A 15,468-nucleotide genomic window follows, 5' to 3' on the forward strand; every position below is an offset into this window, starting at 1 on the left:
CCTCCAGGCTCATCACGGTGGCACCTCTCTCTCTCGTCTCGCCGCCACGTGGTAAGACTTTCGTGGCAGAGAAGGACCGAAGACAGATCCTACACTGGGGGCATGCTTCCAAACTTGCTGGTCATGTCGGCCTTAAAAAAACACTTGTCCTTGTCTCCCGCTACTACTGGTGGCCGACTCTTCCCCTGGATGTCCGAGATTTTGTCGCTTCCTGTCCGTCCTGTGCTAAAACCATGGTGCCTAGGCAGTTGCCTTCCGGTCTTCTGCATCCGCTTCCAGTTCCATTGTCCCCTTGGCAACACATTGCCATGGATTTCATTACCGATCTACCCAGGTCTGCAGATTGTACCGTCGTCCTTGTGGTGGTAGACAGATTCTCTAAGATGGCACATTTCATCTCTCTCCCCGGGTTACCTTCAGCACGAGACTTGGCAAAAGTTTTCGTTCACCACATCTTCCGTCTCCATGGACTACCCCAACATATTGTTTTTGACAGAGGAGTCCAATTTACCTCTCGATTTTGGAGAGCCCTATGCAAGTCGATGGATGTCACACTTGACTTCTCCTCATCTTACCATCCACAGTCCAATGGTCAAGCGGAGCCGACTAACCAGAATTTGGTGAACTATCTCCGGCACTTTTCTAATGCCCACCAGGACGACTGGTCAGACTTACTCCCGTGGGCAGAGTTCACCTATAATAACCACGTCAGCGAGTCTTCTGGCAAATCTCCTTTTTTTGTTGTCTACGGGCAGCATCCGGGTGTACCTCTACCGGTTCCCTCTGCCTCGGGTGTACTGGCGGCTGATCTGTCCGGGGATTTCTCCAGGATCTGGCAGGAGACAAAGGCCGCTCTCGAGTTAGCACGCGACAAGGTAAAGAGACACGCAGACAAAAGGCGCCTGGATTCCCTGCCATATCACCCTGGTGATAAAGTTTGGCTGTCCTCCAAGTTCATTCGTCTCAAGATCCCTTCACATAAACTGGGTCCCTGCTATATTGGACCCTTTGAGGTATTGGCTCGTATTAACGACGTCTCCTACAAACTGCGACTTCCCGCCTCACTCCGCATCCCCAGTGCTTTTCATGTCTCCCTTCTAAAACCGGTCATCCTCAATCGCTTCCAAACCTCTGCCACTCAGTCGCCGCCGCCTGTCTCTGCTGACAATGAGTTTGAGGTTAAAGACATTTTGACCATGAAGAAGCGAAGGGGGAGGACCTTTTTTCTGGTCGATTGGAAGGGCTTTGGTCCTGAGGAGAGGTCCTGGGAGCCTCGGGAGAATATTCGGGCTCCTCGAATTTTGGCTAAGTTTTTTCCACTCTGCGGAGGGGGGCGCGTAGGGAGGGGGGGTACTGTCACGCTGCTGCCGCCGCAGCCCCCACCGATACCTTCTCTTCTGCCGGCAGTCTGCCCACTATCTGGCGGCCTCCACGCCGCGGTCCCGGCTGCCTCGGCCTTCTCCGCGCTCCTCCTTTCCCCGTCTCTTGTTCCCGGCACTCGCTCCTGCCTCGTCTCCTGTGTCCCGTCGGGCGCGCGCCCCGGTTCAGCTTCCTGTTCCTCGGCGGGCGTGCGCGCACACACTGTGGTCAGGAGCACGCGTGCTCTCTACCCCTCCTGAGGCCACGCGCTCTCCTCACCTTGCGCTGGGAGGGGTCATGACCCGGAAGTCCCTGCCATGACTCCCTATATCAGGCGGCCTCTTCCTGCTGGCGGTGATTCTGGCCCTTGTCTCTGTATGCACCCCCGTTGCCTCCCTGCCTGTAGCTTACCCGTCTTCTCCACTGTCCTCTCTCCTAGGATCTGGAAGTCTGAGCTCGTGCTCCGGTCTGTCCTGGTCCCCTGGCTGAGTTCTCCAGTTCGTGCCTGCTTCCCTCCGTATCGCCTGTGTTCCTGACCTGTCCGCCATCCGTATTCTTGTTTCTGGGGAGGTCCTCCGCCAGCATCTCTGGCCCCTTGCCAGCTCTCCTGTATTCTCTCTGGGTACCAGCTGCCGTGGTGATAGTTACCCGCGGGCCTGCCCCAAACACTCCCTGTATAGGGGGTGGTCCACCTGGCCAGCTCGCCCGTGGGAGATTCGTTGCCATCGTCCAGCGGGTCCACTCCAGGAGATCTACCTAAGTCTCACATCACACTTTGCAAGAATCTTTGATTGTTTTATGATAACCTATTTGATAATGTTGTGTCTTGTGGAAAGTAAATGTCTTTTATAGAATATTTGATACAGGGAATTAGAAAAGTTTTGAGATAGAATGTGAGAATTGAATAAAGACTGAAGAATTGAAAGTGACAGGTGACAGGCCAAGTACAGATAGTCAGTGTCTTGCATCCAGTAGAAAGAGAGAGAAAGAATAATTGCACTTTGAACTATGAATTGCACTTAAGTAAATTTTTGATACTAAGATAGGAAGTTAAGCTGTTTGTAATGTTTAAGAAATGTGCCTCCTACATTAGGAAGATTAGATAAGTATTGTTGAATAGCATTTAAAAATTTTTGTGTGTTCCTGTATTGTACCTTTTGTTGTCTTACAACCCGCGGACGTGCTGTGTTAAACGGGGGGGTATGTGGCGCCCCTGAGGCTTCAGTCGCCACAGAGGTACTGCACCTTCTCTAAGGTGTAGTGCCCCACCATCCAGGTAAGGTGGGAACTCCTGACCTCCACACCTGCATTCCACACACAGGATAGTTCAATGGGGCCACCTAACAGCTTCAGGCTGGGGGTTAGCAGAGCACCCCTTGTGGAACCCTGCTTCATAACACGAGATGTGTTGGGAGGCGGGTGGAGTGAGATGATATAAAAGAGTGGGAAGAGTGAGAGTTAGGGAGGAGTTGGTTGGTTAGTTGGAGAGAGAAGAGAGAAGATGGGTGTCTGAAGGACGTGCTGCAGCAGGTCCCAGTGATCTGGGCTGCTGGCACGAGAAAAACAGAGAAAGAGATTGATAACCTAACCTTCCATAAGACAGATAGAACAGATCGGAACGAAGGAGAATAGAAGGACAGTGGGAAGCTGGTTGAAGAAAGATAGAGAACCCTTCCAGTCCAGAGAGCGCAAAGGCCGGGGCCCGGTCCCCGAGGTTGATTGGATCTTTATGTCCGGCAACAGACACCGGAGGAGTAGTGATCCGCTAACACCTTGCTTCCATCATAGACTTGGGACACTGTTATGAATGAGTCACCGTAGGAGTCAAAAATAGAAATGCTAGCTAAGTCCAGAAAACCAGAGAAGTTGGCAGCTATCGGATTGCAGACCCCTGAACCTATCAACACAACTAGCAGTAGCCGTGGGGGGTTCCTACAATGCCCTAGACCCCACGATCACAGCCGGAGGACTATAAAGCCTAAAGACAGAAAGGGAAATCTAAACTGCCCCAGAGCAGACCCCAAAGCATAAGGCAGCCCCCAACATATAATGACGGTGAAGCAAGAAGAAAGAACACTAAGGCTGTGTGCACACGATGCATTTTTTTAAGCGTTTCTGCAGCGTTTGAGCCAGCTCAGATGCTGCAGAAACGCTTAAAAGATGCATCAAATTAATTAGCATGCATTTTTGGCTTTTTGTGCCAATGCATGCGTTTTTAACCGCTCAGGAATCGCTTAGCGGCTAAAAACGCAGCATGCTCATTAATTTCCGCATTGCTGAGCGTTTTTAGCCATCCCCAATGATCCCAGAAATTGCGTGTCAAAAAAAGCGTCAAAAACGAGTCAAAATCGCGTCCAAAATTGCGCAAAAAACGTGCGATTTCTGGGAAGGGGATCCTTTTCCTGAACGTTTAAAAATGCTAGCGTGGGCACATAGCCTAACACAGACAGAAAGATAGACTGAGCAAAGACGGGGCCCAAGCTAACTAGATAGGAAAGGACAGGAAGGCTGCTGTCTGCAATCCATGAAAAACCCTATGAAAATAAGAGCCAACAAACTGACAGTGAAAAAGGCCCTGAAGACGCTAGGCTTCAAAAAGCTATGTCAGTACTCAGGAATATTCTGAAGACAGAGCAACCGGCAAAAGGAGATTCAGCTCACCCCAGCAGGGAATGGCAGAATCCAGAAAAGCAAGGCAAACAAAAACAAACACAAATGCTAACAGGCAAAGCAGAAAACTTAGCTTTAGAGGAGCAGGAATCAGACTGGTCTCCTAGAAGTCCACAGAGAAATCACCCGCAGGGCAGAAGGGCGTCGGCAGCCTTATATCCAGTCCGTGACTCCACTCAGCCAGTCATCATCATCAGGCTCAGGTGCCTGATAATCAGACTCATTACCTTCCTTTACCAGAATAGGGAGTTCACCAGACCTCAGTGACGAAGGGGAAAATGAACTCACAACAGGACACAACAGCAACTGAATAGAGAGCCGGGACGCAGTGAGGAGTCCCCGAAGCAGGCTACAGCTGTCTGTCATACAAGCAAAGACTAGGAACACCTAGAGAGAGGCATTCCAGGGTAACTAAGTACTGGAGTGCTTCGCACCTAAAGGCGCATTGGAGGAGTCATTCAGTAAGGTACGTGTTGGTGGAGTGTGGAAGGGAGAATCCTATCCTGCCTGGAGGTTGGCTGGAGCCCTGACCTGGAGAACACAGTACGGAGGCAGGCAGTGGAGTGAACTGCAAACAGTGAGTAAAGCTTTGGAACCACATACTCGGGTGTCCTCCAGTTATTCCCGCACCACTACACCTGGGTACCAGCCTCCATACCATTCTGCGCCTCTCCTCATCCATTGCACCTACACTGCCCTGAGACTACAGCTCCACCTGTGGGGAGCTACACCATCTTTGCTGCACCACACCATCAGTCCCAGCGGATCTGCATGCAGCGTTGGCTCAACATCTTACTTGTCAAACACCACGGGTGGCATCACGAACTATTCTAATAAACTTTAACACCATTAACATTACCGCCATTGATATTGGGCACCCAGGGCCACGGACCGGGTCACCGCTGATGTGACACATTCCCACCTTGACAATGGCCCGGTACCGAGTACCCCGCTGCCCTTGGTGTGCGAGGGCGACCAAAGGGCACAACAGCAATACAGATAGAGAGCCGGGACTTAGGAGTAGAGAGTCCACGAAGCAGGCTACAGCTGTCTGCCGTGCAAGTAGAGTTCTTGGGAACATCTGTCAGGAGGAACTCCAGTGTAACACGGTACTGGAGATCTTCACACTTAAAGGCGCTTTAGAGGAGACCTTCAGGAAAGGCATATAAGTTGGCGGAGTGTAGAAGGGAGCTTTCCATCTTGCCTGGAGGTTGACTGAGTCCCTGACCCGAAGGACACGGCACAGAAGCGGGCACTACAGACTGGGAGTAAAGCTTTGGAAGTACATGCCCTGGTGTCCTCCATTCCTTCCTGCGTCCATCTGCCTGACACTGCTACATCCCCTGCGCCAGACAATACATCACCTAAGTGTCTCCACATCTACACCGCCCTGGGACAACAGCCCTGCCTGTGGAGGGCTATATCATCATTGCTGCACCACGCCATCTGTCCTGGAGGATCTGCATGCAGTGTTGGCTTAACACCTCCCTTGCCGAACACCACAGGTGGCGTCACAAACTATTCATCTAACTACATTTCACTATTCACATCTTCCTATTACTTGGGCGACCAGGGCCACGGTCTGGGTCACCACTGCTGTGACACGTCCCACTGACACCGGCCCGGTACCGAGTACCCCACGGCCCTGGGAGGGCGACCCACTCCCATATCTCTCTAGTAAGCTTGATTCTGCTCCCATAGCTCTGTAGTAGTCTCGGTTCTGCTCCTATAGCTTTGTATTAAGCTTGGTTCTGCTCCCTTATCTTTGTAGTAAGATCGGTTTTGCTCCCATATCTCAGTTCCCTTATCTACGTAGTAATAACATAGTGACATAGTTTTGAAGGCTGAAGGAAGAACTTATGTCCATCTAGTTCAGCCTATTTTTAGTGCAGCTGTTCTGCATTGGTGATCCTGGGGAAGGCAAAAAACCCACAGAGTAGAAGCCAATTTTCTCCATAGGGAAAAAATTCCTTCCCCTAAGCTGGGTCAATCATCTACCTATAATATTATGTTATTCATAACCTTGTATACTGTTACTCACAAGAAAAGCATCCATTCCTTTCTTAAATTCATTCAATGAGTTGGCCATCACCACTTCCTCAGGAAGAGAATTCCAGAGCCTCACTGCTCTTACCGTGAAGAACCCTCTTCTATGCTGGTGCAGAAATTGTCTTTCCTCCAAACGAAGAGAATGCCCCCTTGTTCTTGTCACAGTCCTTAGTACAAACAGTTCATTGGAGAGATCTCTGTATTGCCCTCTGATATACTTGTACATATATATTAGGTCTTCCCTAAGTCTTCTCTTTTCTAGAGTAAATAGACCTAATTTTGATAACCTTTCTGGGTATTGTAGTGAACCAACTCCATTTATCATTTTAGTAGCCCGCCTTTGAACACTTTCTAGTTCAGTAATGTCTTTCTTGAGCACCGACGTCCAAAATAGCACACAATACTCCAAGTGTGGTCTGACGAGAGATTTGTACAGAGGGAGAATTATGTTTTCATCTCGTGTCCCCAGACCTCTTCTAATGCATCCCATGACCCTATTTGCTTTGCTGACAGCTGCCTGACACTGGGCACTCCAATTTAGCTTCTTATTGACTAAGATGCCTAAGTCTTTTTCCATGTCTTATTTCCCCAGCAGTTTTCCATTTAGTAAGTAATTATAGCATCTGTTTCTCCTTCCCATGTGCATAACCTTACACTTATCTGTGTTAAACCTCATTTGCCATTTTTCAGCTCAATTCTCCAATTTACCCAAATCTGTCTGTAGTTGCAAACTGTCCTCCTTTGTGTTAACTACCTTACATAGTTTTGTATCATCTGCAAATACTGATATTTTACTGTGTAAGCCATCCACTAGATCATTAATAAATATATTAAATAGTAGGGGGCCCAATACAGAACCCTGTGGTACCCCACTAGTAACCCTGGCCCAATCTGAGTATGCCCCATTAATAACCACTCTTTGTTTTCTATCACTAAGCCAGCCAGCTTAATCTTGGTTCCATTTGTGTCTGTGTAGTCAGCTTTCTTATAATAATATTGCTTATTATAATATGTATTCGCTGTGTAGTGGTGATGGTAGTGGACATTGTGTAGCCATATTTTAAAGTAGCATGTTGATAATATTGGTCTTTGCATTGTGTATTTTTGGTTAGCAACATTGGTATACTGTAATTATGTATGTATAGATGATATTTTAAATGGCTTAGGGGAGTTATATGGGGAAATATGCACTTTGGGGCTTGGGCCCCTGATCTTATAGGACTCTAGCAATGCTCCTGGTTTATAGTATGAGGTGTGTATGTGGTGTGTATATAGTATGGTGTGTGTGTGTGTATATAATATGCTATGCATTATTTTTCAACTGGCTAAAATGGTACCGAACCCCTTTTTTCTTTTATATAATACTAGCTGAAGAGCCCGGCGCTGCCCGGGCATAGTAACTAACTGTGGTTAGTTATAGCAAATTATAATTATCCTCCATCCCATAGTCTTGTGCCCATACACCCATCATACATATCCGCCATCCCATAGTCCCGTGCCCATATACCCGTCATACATATCCTCCATCCCACAGTCGAGTGCCCATATACCCATCACACATCCTCCATCCCATAGTCCCATGCCCATATACCCATCACACAACCTCCATCCCATAGTCCCATGCCCATATACCCATCACACAACCTCCATCCCATAGTCTCATGCCCATATGCCCATCATACATATTCACCATCCCATAGTAGAGTGCCCATAAACCCATCACACATCCTTCATATCATAGTCCCATGCCCATATACCCATCATACATATCCTCCATCCCATAGTCCCGTGCCCATATACCCATCATACATCCTCCATCTCATACTCAACCATTATGACATCATAATGAGGGGCGGGGCTTAATACACACACACACTTTTTCCCCATTATGTAGATAGGGGCAAAATTGTTTGGTGAATTGGAACGCGTGGGGCTGAAATTTCACCTCACAACATAGCCTAGGACACTCTCGGGGTCCAGACGTGTGACTGTGCCAAATTTTGTGGCTGTAGCTGCGACGGTGCGGATGCCAATCCTGGACATACACACATGCATACATATATACATACACACACTTGAGCTTTATATATTAGATGTGGCTTGTGTATATATTGTATGTGGAGTATATATAGTATGTGGTGTGTATACATAGTATGTGGCTTGTGTATGTGTTGTATGAGGTGGGTATGTGGCATGTATATAGTATGTGGCTTTTGTATATACAGTAATATGTGGTGTGTATACAGTATGTGGTGTGTATATAAAATGTGGCTTGTGTATATTGTATGTGGTGTGTGTATAATATGTGGTGTGTATATAGAATATGGCTTGTGTGTATATAGTATGTGGTGTGTGTATATGGTATGTGGTGTGTATATGGTATGGTGTGAGTATATAATGTGTGGCTTGTGTGTGTATATATGGTATGTTGTGTGTATATAGTATGTTGTGTGTATGTTATATGTGGCTTGTATGTGTGTATATAGTATGTGGTGTGTATATAGTATATGAAGTGTGTGTATAGTATGTGGCTTGTGTGTGTATAGTATGTGGTGTGTGTATATAGTATGGTGTGAGTATATAATGTGTGGCTTGTGTGTGTATATATGGTATGTTGTGTGTATATAGTATGTTATGTGTATGTTATATGTGGCTTGTATGTGTGTATATAGTATGTGGTGTGTATATAGTATATGAAGTGTGTGTATAGTATGTGGCTTGTGTGTATATAGTATGTGCTGTGTGTATATAGTATGGTGTGAGTATATAATGTGTGGCTTGTGTGTGTATATATGGTATGTTGTGTGTATATAGTATGTTGTGCGTATGTTATATGTGGCTTGTATGTGTGTATATAGTATGTGGTGTGTGTATATAGTATATGGTGTGTGTATATTGTATGTGGCTTGTGTGTGTGCAAATAGTATGTGGTGTGCTATAACATATGACACTGCACGGTGTCCTGACAGGAGCACCTGTATAACCGTGGCTCTGGAATACCCTGTGACATATTTGAGAAAGATTCATTGAATCAGTACATGAATACATGACTGATACCTATGGAAATAAATACAAATCATCTATTTTGCTTGAACTGAATTGAGTGTGCAGTGAATATTTCCAGGATAGAGGAGCAGCACCATGCAAAGGAGCAGTGAGGGACCTGCAGCCGCTAAGGGCGGAGAGAGCCCTGACTTCAACCCCATCCAACACATTTGGGATGAACAAGAATGGAGATTGCTAGCCAGGACCACCCATCCAGCATCAATGTCTACTGTCACAAATGCGATCCTGATTGAAGGGGCAAAAATCCCCACAGACACCTCCAAAATCTTGGAGAAAAGGACAAACTCCACATTAATGCCTATGAATTTAGAGTAACATGTTATAAAATTCCGTATCCCTACACTTATGTCCATATGTATAATAACAATATAAGAAAAAAATTGGACTATACTCTTCTTTATACATGTGTTCATGTGTGTGCAGAGTGGGGGGGCGCAGGGGTGCTGTTTTCTATAATTTGCTGTATCACATTATTTACATATATCTATAAATCCTCCAATACTTTATTATACAGGATTATACTGGATCTGATTGTCTCCTGCAGACATTCTAGAATGTTGTGACATCACAGGATCGGCGCTATTGTCAGCCGCTCTACTGGAACTCCTTTGAGAGTTGCAGTTGTGGATGAGAGTGAGTATGCGCGTCTTATGCTCCTGCCCTGCCCTCATTATTCCCCATTTCCTAGCTATACAAATTTCTGATTTCTTGTGATAAGCTTCCCCTATTTCCCAATTCTCATGTCCCATACATTTTTAGAAAGAAAACCTTATATTTGTTAATTAGTTACAGTAATATTTACTGTTGATAAAGTTAGCATTTGAGATTAGGCTATTTATATGGAAACCTCTCTATTTGTCCTATTCAGGATTGTGCGATTGGTTCTAGGAGAAGAATGTGGAGCACAAACGAGAGACCGATCTATGTAAGTTCCAAATAAGAAAAGCCGTGGAATTCAGAATAGTGATAGTAATGCTGTCTCTATACGTGTATGTAATAAGGAATTTCTGTTGTCTGATGTCCGTTCTTTATACACTTTCTTTTTTTGCATGGTATCCTGATGTATTAATAATATTTTGAGGTAGTTATGATTATGTGATTGCTGTTATGTATTTTTTTGTGGAGTTGTAGCAACCAAAAACCTGCAACGTTGGCATTTTGATTCTTTTTTATGCTTTACAGTTTCTACAGATTAGGTCAGTTAATTTTATATTTTCATAGGTCAGACTTTTCTGAACAGATTGATACCAAATATGTGTTTTCCTTTTATTATTCCCTTTCTTTAATATTAACTGGAGGAAAGGGGGTTGATTTGAATTTTTATCTTTTTACATTTTTAAAAACTTTTTTCTTTCATGGGTAGAGATGAGTGGACCCCTGGTTGTTTGGGTCCAGCAGGTTCGGCCGAACTGTTAAAAAACCCGGACCCCATTCACTTGAATGGGGAGCCCGAATATCCAGTGTCTGCCATGCACTACCACTACAAATGACAGCGTGAACCCACCGCTGAGATCGGCGGTACAAAGTTTACCTCCAGTCACTGGTGTCGGCTGATGAGACATCTGCTCCCATCAACCGACGCCAGCTGCTGCTAATAACATTGAGAGCAGGTGATGACTCATGCTCTCTAAATAAATAATTAAAAAAACAATGTGTGGCTTCCCCTGTATTTTTGATAACCTGCCAGGCAAAACTGACAGCTTGGGGCCCCAATGCTCAGCTGTCAGCTTCAGCAAGGCTGGGTATCAAGTATAGAGGGGTTCTCAGGGCTGGAAGGAAGGCTGAGATCAGCTGCAGCCCGGACTTCCTCTTCATGTTCAATCTGTACGAAGGTGGGGACAATGATGCCAGTGCTGATTGGGCGCAGAGCACCACGTGTCACAACACGGCACCAGAGCTCTGGGGACCGCAAGTGCTGACACTGCTGGAACAGCACCAGCATGGGAGGGGAGTCTAAGCTTTATTATTTTATTGGGACCAAACATTTAGTTCAAGAAGGAATTGTCCAAGTAGTGGACAACTCTTTTAAAGAGTTAAATCTTTGTAGCATAATAACGTTTACTTATATATAGCGCTAGCATATTGTGCAGTGCTTTGCATACATTATCATCGCTGTCCCCAATGGAGCACACAATCTACTTTCCCTATCAGTATGGGGAGAACATACAAACTCCTTGCAGATATTGTCCTTGGTGGGATTTGAACCCCAGCGCTGCAAGGCTGCAGTGCCATGAAACACAGACAACTCTTTGTTACATTACGGCAGATGTAGTAACGCAGCGATGCCAGTTTACCCCCATTTTTAAACCCAATAAATATGTACAGAATGGACGCAGCTCCAGAGATTCCTAATACACAACTAATGTATAAATATATTCCACATATCTTATAGTTGTCAGCCGATGCCGGGTCACATAGCAGGCGTGCTGTTTATGGACTGTATGAATGCTGCATGGGGCACGGACTGGCGCTCTGCTCATAGATTTATTAATACTAGCGCAGTCTATCTTGTGTGATAATGTCACATTCATTGTCTAGTGTAATGGGTGTAATGGAAGCCTATGAGTATGTGATGTACAGGACAATGTAAGAAGATGAAAGATTTCATAGACTTTTTACACTTCTCTGTTTTACTTTTACAGCCTGCAGTGATTGACATCCCATGTAAGTATCACATTCTTCTCACATGCATTTATAGCATTTATGCCTGGCCGTGTCCCCCAGCGCCCTGCTCCGGTCTGTGCAGTGTGGGGCTGAGGTTTTCTACAGCAGGTGCGATCTATTGCTGCCTGCCTATCGCGCCTGCTGAGCCGAGTGTCAGGCTGAATGGTGGAACAAGAAGCTGACAGTAAAATTATGATGATGGGGAAACAAAGCCAACACTCCCCAGGACTCACGGGTCGTGTGGCCCCCCGCTATTGATGTGACGCCCCTGCACTCCAGTAGGGACTGTATAGCCGAAACCTGGATGCTAGATCAGATATTGTGTAAGGAAGTCTCTGTACAATCACGTTGTAAAGGAAGGGCTCAGTCACATGTGTGTCTATGTACCAGGGGTGCTGACAGTATTTTTCACTGGCCCTTATATTCTATGGAGCTGGTAACATGTCAGCTGTGGGGCGAATTGTGGATCACACTCACCCACTGACTGACTACTAGGAGAAACTTGGGAAACTTCCATCAGGTTTTGGTTTTCTTTTTGCATACAATAGAAAAGGATGAGATACTGATGGTAAAAAAATGGACACATGGACTAAAACTAGATGAAAATTGGAAGCAGCGCACTGATGAAAATTAGTTTGGGTTTGTGCAGATGAGAAAAACAAAGACGTGTGAATGCGACCCAAAAATAAGTCGTCCGCTGCAACTGTTATTAAATACTTCAATAAATCTAATTGTAAACTGTTGTTTCTTTTTCAGCTGAAGGTGTAAATCGCAGGTAAGAGTCTTTCTCATCATTGTACAGTGTGTGGGGCGCATGCGCCACCTCGGCTCCATCCTACAGGGGCATCTCAGGGCTGGAGGGTCCGGGGAACGCAGCCCCAGCAAACAGCAGCTTATTCCCTATACTGTGGATTGGGGATAAATAAGTGGGAACATCTATTTTAACAGCTCCCATCAATTACTAGTGTTACCATACCTTCTAGTTAACCCTTACCTAATCTATGCATGGATGTATTTCCTTGTACTATAGGATGGACTTCACAGGATTCCGTAAATTTACAACACTGAAGATAAAATATTTATGATATTTGTGATATACTGTAGGTCCTGAGGATAGCATATCAATATCTTGTAGCTTGAATGCGCTTTAAAATTGTTTGTTATATCCCAACTCTATAAAGGAAAACCGAGATATACTGCCAGCCGCAGCCCGAGATATACTGCCAGCCGCAGCCCGAGATATACTGCCAGCCGCAGCCCGAGATATACTGCCAGCCGCAGCCCGAGATATACTGCCAGCCGCAGCCCGAGATATACTGCCAGCCGCAGCCCGAGATATACTGCCAGCCGCAGCCCGAGATATACTGCCAGCCGCAGCCCGAGATATACTGCCAGCCGCAGCCCGAGATATACTGCCAGCCGCAGCCCGAGATATACTGCCAGCCGCAGCCCGAGATATACTGCCAGCCGCAGCCCGAGATATACTGCCAGCCGCAGCCCGAGATATACTGCCAGCCGCAGCCCGAGATATACTGCCAGCCGCAGCCCGAGATATACTGCCAGCCGCAGCCCGAGATATACTGCCAGCCGCAGCCCGAGATATACTGCCAGCCGCAGCCCGAGATATACTGCCAGCCGCAGCCCGAGATATACTGCCAGCCGCAGCCCGAGATATACTGCCAGCCGCAGCCCGAGATATACTGCCAGCCGCAGCCCGAGATATACTGCCAGCCGCAGCCCGAGATATACTGCCAGCCGCAGCCCGAGATATACTGCCAGCCGCAGCCCGAGATATACTGCCAGCCGCAGCCCGAGATATACTGCCAGCCGCAGCCCGAGATATACTGCCAGCCGCAGCCCGAGATATACTGCCAGCCGCAGCCCGAGATATACTGCCAGCCGCAGCCCGAGATATACTGCCAGCCGCAGCCCGAGATATACTGCCAGCCGCAGCCCGAGATATACTGCCAGCCGCAGCCCGAGATATACTGCCAGCCGCAGCCCGAGATATACTGCCAGCCGCAGCCCGAGATATACTGCCAGCCGCAGCCCGAGATATACTGCCAGCCGCAGCCCGAGATATACTGCCAGCCGCAGCCCGAGATATACTGCCAGCCGCAGCCCGAGATATACTGCCAGCCGCAGCCCGAGATATACTGCCAGCCGCAGCCCGAGATATACTGCCAGCCGCAGCCCGAGATATACTGCCAGCCGCAGCCCGAGATATACTGCCAGCCGCAGCCCGAGATATACTGCCAGCCGCAGCCCGAGATATACTGCCAGCCGCAGCCCGAGATATACTGCCAGCCGCAGCCCGAGATATACTGCCAGCCGCAGCCCGAGATATACTGCCAGCCGCAGCCCGAGATATACTGCCAGCCGCAGCCCGAGATATACTGCCAGCCGCAGCCCGAGATATACTGCCAGCCGCAGCCCGAGATATACTGCCAGCCGCAGCCCGAGATATACTGCCAGCCGCAGCCCGAGATATACTGCCAGCCGCAGCCCGAGATATACTGCCAGCCGCAGCCCGAGATATACTGCCAGCCGCAGCCCGAGATATACTGCCAGCCGCAGCCCGAGATATACTGCCAGCCGCAGCCCGAGATATACTGCCAGCCGCAGCCCGAGATATACTGCCAGCCGCAGCCCGAGATATACTGCCAGCCGCAGCCCGAGATATACTGCCAGCCGCAGCCCGAGATATACTGCCAGCCGCAGCCCGAGATATACTGCCAGCCGCAGCCCGAGATATACTGCCAGCCGCAGCCCGAGATATACTGCCAGCCGCAGCCCGAGATATACTGCCAGCCGCAGCCCGAGATATACTGCCAGCCGCAGCCCGAGATATACTGCCAGCCGCAGCCCGAGATATACTGCCAGCCGCAGCCCGAGATATACTGCCAGCCGCAGCCCGAGATATACTGCCAGCCGCAGCCCGAGATATACTGCCAGCCGCAGCCCGAGATATACTGCCAGCCGCAGCCCGAGATATACTGCCAGCCGCAGCCCGAGATATACTGCCAGCCGCAGCCCGAGATATACTGCCAGCCGCAGCCCGAGATATACTGCCAGCCGCAGCCCGAGATATACTGCCAGCCGCAGCCCGAGATATACTGCCAGCCGCAGCCCGAGATATACTGCCAGCCGCAGCCCGAGATATACTGCCAGCCGCAGCCCGAGATATACTGCCAGCCGCAGCCCGAGATATACTGCCAGCCGCAGCCCGAGATATACTGCCAGCCGCAGCCCGAGATATACTGCCAGCCGCAGCCCGAGATATACTGCCAGCCGCAGCCCGAGATATACTGCCAGCCGCAGCCCGAGATATACTGCCAGCCGCAGCCCGAGATATACTGCCAGCCGCAGCCCGAGATATACTGCCAGCCGCAGCCCGAGATATACTGCCAGCCGCAGCCCGAGATATACTGCCAGCCGCAGCCCGAGATATACTGCCAGCCGCAGCCCGAGATATACTGCCAGCCGCAGCCCGAGATATACTGCCAGCCGCAGCCCGAGATATACTGCCAGCCGCAGCCCGAGATATACTGCCAGCCGCAGCCCGAGATATACTGCCAGCCGCAGCCCGAGATATACTGCCAGCCGCAGCCCGAGATATACTGCCAGCCGCAGCCCGAGATATACTGCCAGCCGCAGCCC

Source organism: Dendrobates tinctorius, unplaced genomic scaffold (assembly GCF_039654945.1).
Source record: "Dendrobates tinctorius isolate UK_male_01 unplaced genomic scaffold, ASM3965494v1 ptg000043l, whole genome shotgun sequence".
NCBI classification, from domain to species: domain Eukaryota; kingdom Metazoa; phylum Chordata; class Amphibia; order Anura; family Dendrobatidae; genus Dendrobates; species Dendrobates tinctorius.